The sequence below is a fragment of the Suncus etruscus genome, chromosome X (genome assembly GCF_024139225.1).
Source record: "Suncus etruscus isolate mSunEtr1 chromosome X, mSunEtr1.pri.cur, whole genome shotgun sequence".
NCBI lineage: Eukaryota > Metazoa > Chordata > Mammalia > Eulipotyphla > Soricidae > Suncus > Suncus etruscus.
This window is the reverse complement of record NC_064868.1, coordinates 124,608,078-124,614,027: the sequence shown is the minus strand read 5'-3', so window position 1 is coordinate 124,614,027 and position 5,950 is coordinate 124,608,078. Positions and strand designations below refer to the sequence as shown.

The 5,950-nt window shown below is 33.7% G+C and overlaps 1 non-coding gene across 1 annotated transcript; it reads left to right on the top strand.

Annotated features, from left to right (window-relative positions):
• The first annotated feature begins 942 nt into the window (after window positions 1-942).
• LOC126000367 (U6 spliceosomal RNA) lies at window positions 943-1,044 on the top strand. The gene has a single exon (XR_007492710.1). It is a non-coding gene; the product is annotated as a U6 spliceosomal RNA (small nuclear RNA).
• Window positions 1,045-5,950: the final 4,906 nt, after the last annotated feature.

The following is a 5,950-nucleotide window of genomic DNA, read 5'->3' as shown; positions in this document are numbered from 1 at the left end:
AGGAACTGAAAGGCCACTTGCATAAATCAAATAACTAATTGTAGTAACATCAACCATACACAGTGAAATGACACAACAGAATGGCAATAGCATCATTGAATGTAAATGGACTAAACTCTCCCATCAAAATGCAGTGTGGTCAGACAAATCAAGAAATAAAACATATCTATTTTCTATTCACTGGAAAGTCATCTACTATCTCAGGGTAGATGTAGGCACATAGTAAAAGGATAAACAAATAATTTTACAAGGACCTGGGGAAAAAGGCTGGGACAGCCATGCTTATATCACATCAAATTGCATTCAACTAAAGAAAGTTAAAGACAAGGATGGATGCTATTTATTGATAAAAGGGACAAACAAGAAGTACTAACTAATCAACATAGATGCACCAAATGTTGGTCAACAACGTTTGTATGACCTTTGCTCACAAACCAAGAGAAACACATAAATAGAAATATTATATTAGTGAGAAATTTTTATATAGTTTTTATTTTGATCATAGTGGCTTACATTGTGTTGACAATAATATTCTAGGTACATATTTACATAAAATCAGGGGGGATTCCCATCCCTAAATTTTTATGACACCACTCTCACTACTGGATAGGTCCATTAGGCCCAATATCATTCAGGATCTAAATAAGGTTCTAGAATACGGCTGGAGCGGTGGCGCAGGACGTAATGTGTCTGCCTTCCGTGTGCTAGGCTAGGACGGGTTCGATCCCCCGGTGTCCCATATGGTCCCCCAAGCCAGGAGTGATTTCTGAGCGCTTAGCCACTCCCCAGGTGTGGCCCTAAAATACACACAAAAAAAATCTAGAAAAACTGGAAGTAATGGATTTATAAAGGGCCTTCTATGGTAAAAAAAAAAAAAGGATGAACACATTTTTATCTCTTGTCCACCCTGAATATTCTCTAGAATAGATCACACATTAAGACATGAATCTTTGCACATATATTAAAATTGGAACGATACAGAGAAGATTAGCATGGCCTCTGTAAAGGATGACACACATTTTAAGACATAAATCTAACTTACATAAATTCACAAACATTATAATCATACCACTTGTTTATTTTCATTTTTGTTTTCTTAGCCAAAAATATTCGGATATATTCATGAAAAATCCTCTGTGATCAATTTTCTGGAAAGCTCTTAAGATGTATTTAATTTCCTCTGTTCTGCTCACTAGGTTTTTAATCCTCTTTGAGTTTACTTTCATGAATGGCACGATGTACAGTTTGAATTTTATGTTCTTACATGAAATGCCTCCAACATCTATTAAAAGAGATTGATCCTGCCTTGCTTCATATACTAAGCTATTTTGTCATAGATTAGCTGTTAGCTGGGGTTTAACTCAGAAATTCCAATTTTTTCCAATGGACTTCTGGTCTATTTTGTAATATCATGAACTGTTGAGACATAATTCAAAGTTGGGAAATGCAATGCCTATCATTTTTTATTCCTTAGGATTGTTTTGGCTGTTTTAGAATTTTATGGCAGCATTAAAATGTTAATAGACTGCTCCCTATCTTTTAAAAGTGTCATTGGAGTTTTAGTAGGTACTGCATAGGATCTGTACATTATATTACATAGGACAGTCATTTTGAATATGTTCTTCCCTCTAATCTATGAACAGGGAATATATTTTATTTTCTGCTGTTTTAGACTTCTAGCAGAAGTTCACAGTTTCACTGTATAAGTTTTAGCAGACATTGTTTAGTTGTTTCCCGGGTATTTGATGTTTTGAGACACTACTCTGAAGGAGATAGTTTTTGACTGATTTCTTCAAGTTCATATTTTGTCACAAGATTTGTGTATTACTTTTGGACCTGCTAAATATTGAATTGTCATATTATTTATACGATTTCTTTTCAATCTTTAGGGTATTTTTTTAAATCAATGGGACATTTTCAAGTGTCAATAATTTGATTTCTTAATTTTAAATTTTGAAACATTTGATATACTTTTCTTGTCTAACTTCTATGCAAAGACATCAAAATTAAGTTGAACTAGAGTAGTGACAGTGGAGATTTTTTTTTGAGCTTGGCTCAGGTAGAAGACTTTCAATTGTTCATCATTAATTGTGATATTTGCATTAGAGCAACATTATTTTCTGGAATGTGATTTCTATTGGTATTCTAGAGGTATTTTTTTGATGAATTGGTTTTGACTCTTGTCAAAAGACTTCTGTACATTAATTGGTATTATCATCTTTTTTATTTATTTATGTCTATGTGGTATTATGTATATTTGCATGCGTGGGACTAATCCCACTTGATTTATTTGGACATAGCTGGGCTCAGTTCACTAGGATTTTGTTGATAGTTTTTACATTGGTTTTCATCAGGTATATTTATATAACATTCTATTTTTTAGTAATGCCTCAATCTGTTTTAGAGTAGTATAATTTGTCTGCATATAAGCTATTGAAGAAGATTCCATTTTCCTAAGTACATTGGAAAAGCTAGAATATGAGCACTACTTTTTATTTGGTATAATCCAAATAAAATTCATCTTGACCTGAGCTTTTGTTTGGGGGAATACTTTTTAGCTACTTTAATTAAGCACAGTGGTTACAATATTTTTCATGATATAGTTTTATTCAAACAATGTACACAACCCTTCGCCAGTGCACTTTCCCGTCACCAATATCTCCAATTTTCCTCCCACCCTCTCCTCTTCCTGCCTCTGTTCAGACATTTCTTCTTTCTCTTTCTTTATCCCCTTTTTGACCCTGCTTTTTACAGTATTGTTAATGAAGGGGTACCATGTATATATCATATAATCCTCTTTCAACAACCCATTTTTTTTCAGAGTAATCAGTTTCAACTATCATTCAACTATCAAATGAAATCCTTGTTTTTGTCCTAATTGTTTGGACATACAGTGGTCAGCCTGGCCCTCATCTCTATTGCTTCTGTGTATCATTACCATACTATCTTTTATTGTCTTATATATCATAAATAATTAATACTATTCTATGTCTATTCTTCTCCTTCTGACTCATTTCACTCAGCATAGTAATGTGCATATCTATCCATGTATAAGCAAACTTCTTGACTTCATTTTTCTAACAGCTGTGTCGTATTCCATTTTGTGGATGTACTACAGTTTCTTTAGGCACTCCTCGGTTCTAAGGCACTTGGGCTGTTTCCAGATTGTGGCTATAATAATAAATAGTGCTTCAACAAAAATAGGAATGCTGGGGATGTATTTATGCATGGTATTTTTGTTGCTAGGGTATATGCCTAGGAGTGGAATACCAATTTCAAGTTTTTTGTGGAACATCCACAATGTTTTCAAAAATGGCTGGAATAATCATCATTTCACCTAAAGTGAATTAAATTCCCTTTATCCATTAATGCATACCAGCACTGATTGTTCTTGTACTTGTTCTTAGGTGTGAGAGGCTCTTTGTGGTGTGAGATGATATCTCATTTTTGCTTGATTTGTATCTTACTGATAAGTGATATAGCACATTTTTTCATTTGAGCTTGTTCCACCTATATTTCTTTTTTGAGGAAATGTCTGTTCATTTTTTCTACCTATTTTTAGATTTGGATATTTTTTTGCTAAGTTCTGTCAGTGCCTTGTATATCTTAGATAATAACCCCTTATCTAATGGGTATCAGGTGAATAGCTTCTCCCATTCTGTGGGTAGTCTTTATATAATTTATATCATTTCTTTGAAGTGTAAAAACTTCTCAGTTTAATGTAGTTCCATTTGTTTATTTTTGCTTCAATTTGCTTGACTAGTGGTGTTTCATCCTTTAAGATGCTTTTAGCTTCTGTCATGAACTGTTCTTCCTATGTCTTTCTATATATCCCTTATAGTTTCAGGTCTGCTATCAAGGCTTATAATGCATTTTGATTTTGACCTTTGTGCAGTGTTAAATAGAAGTCTGAGTTCACTATTTTTTGCATGTAATTGATCAGTATAACATTTATCTGAGGGTTTTTCATAGTTCCTCTACCGTGCTGTTTTAATGACTACTGCTATATAGTATGAAGTTGGGGAAAGTGATGTTTCTCATCTTTTTCCAATGGATTGCTTTAGCTGTTTGTGGGTATTTATTGTTCCAAATGAAATTCAAGAATGATTGGTCTTCTTCTTTTAAAAACATCACAAGTATACTTAGGATACCATAAATCTGTACAGTGTTTTGGTAAGTATTGCCATTTCAAAGCTGTTGATCTTCCCAATTTATGTGTACTGTATATGTCTCCATTCTTTGTGTCTTCTTTAATGTCTTGTAGTAATCCTTTTCTTTACCTAAGATTGTTCTCTTCAATTTTTCTTTTTCCTCTTATTTCTTTCCTGGGAATTCATATAATTTTATTATGCATTTATTTTATAGTTTTGAGATTGGTGGCATAAAATGTTTGTAATGTGTACAGTATATAGGGCCCTTGGCTTGGATATAGCCAACCTGGCTCAATCACTGGCCAACCTGGCTTTGATTTTCAGCATTTCATATAGTCCCCCAACCCTACCTGGAGTAATTCTGGAAAACAAAGCTAGGAGTAATTCTGAACACTGCCAGATATAGAGCAAAATTTGAAATTTTTCTTTAAAATAATCTCTTAAGATTTTTTTATATTTCTGAGACATTTGTTGCAATTTGTCTACTTTTATCTCTGACTAGATTTATTTGAGATTATTTTCATCTTTTCTTAGTAACTCTAAGGAAGGATTTATTAAAGTCATTTATTGGTTAAAATTTATCTCCTCTCTATTTTGATAGGATTCATTTATCTATTTTTGTCTAGATAAGAGTTAAGTTTATTGATTTTAGCCCTGTTATGTATATAAATAGCTACAAACTATTCACTACCACTACTATTCAATCACAACTTTTGCTATGTACCATATGTTCTGGCAACTGATGTATCCATCCTCATTTATTTTGAGGAATTATTTGATTTCTTCTCAGTGTCATCTCATTCAGTTGTAATTAACAAGTATGTTGTTTAGTTTTTAGTTAATCTCTTTGCCTTTTTTATTTTATGCCTAATTTCTTATGTTGTGGTTGTTTTCTGAGTATACTTCATATGATTTCTATTTTGAGGTGTTTTTTTTTTTATTTTATATGGTCCCCTGAGCCTGCCAGGAGCGATTTCTTTTCTTTTCTTTTTTTTAATAATTTTTATTTTCACCAAAGTGGATTACAAATCTTTTGCAGTAATATTTTAGGTACATAATGACATTGAATCAGGGGCATTTCCACCACCAATGTTGTCCTCCTTCTATCCCTGTTTCCTGCATGCATCCTATATCTCCCTCCTTTGCCTCCCATACTGGTCCCCACTGTGTCTAGCTTGTTGTAGATTGGGTATCAATTCTGTTGTCGTTGGATTTGGATTTGGTGTTTAAATCTGATCATTGTTTATTTCTACTCAATGTTCATATGACTGTTTGGTCTTGGTACTCTCCATTATTTCCCCGTCAATTTATGAGGCAGAACAATATGATTAGTTATGTGGTTCTGTTTGAAGGGAAAAAAATAAGAGAAAAAAAAGGGGACAAAAATCAAAAAAGCAAAAAACGGGAGGAGTCCTTCTAGAGGCTAGACTTTAATGTAGGGTATGCAGATTCCAGGATTTTTAATACAGAAACCTGATGCCAACAATAGAGACTGCATGAAAAATAAAACTGTATTGGCACTACAGACAATGTCCTGGATTGGACAAACTGGTTTGCCTGGAGCCTAGAGTTGGTCTTATGCCAGGAAACTTCAGGGGTAGGGTCTCCTTGTATTTAGGCCAAGTCTTTTCCTTTCCATGTCCCCCATATTTTGGAGGGCCTATGCAAACAATATTTGCCACTCTAACACCATTTTTACTGTGCTCCTTTGACTCTAAACCTTAAAAAAAAACACTTAGGGCCCAGAGAGATAGCACAGTGGCATTTGCCTTGCAAGCAGCCGATCCAGGACCAAAGGT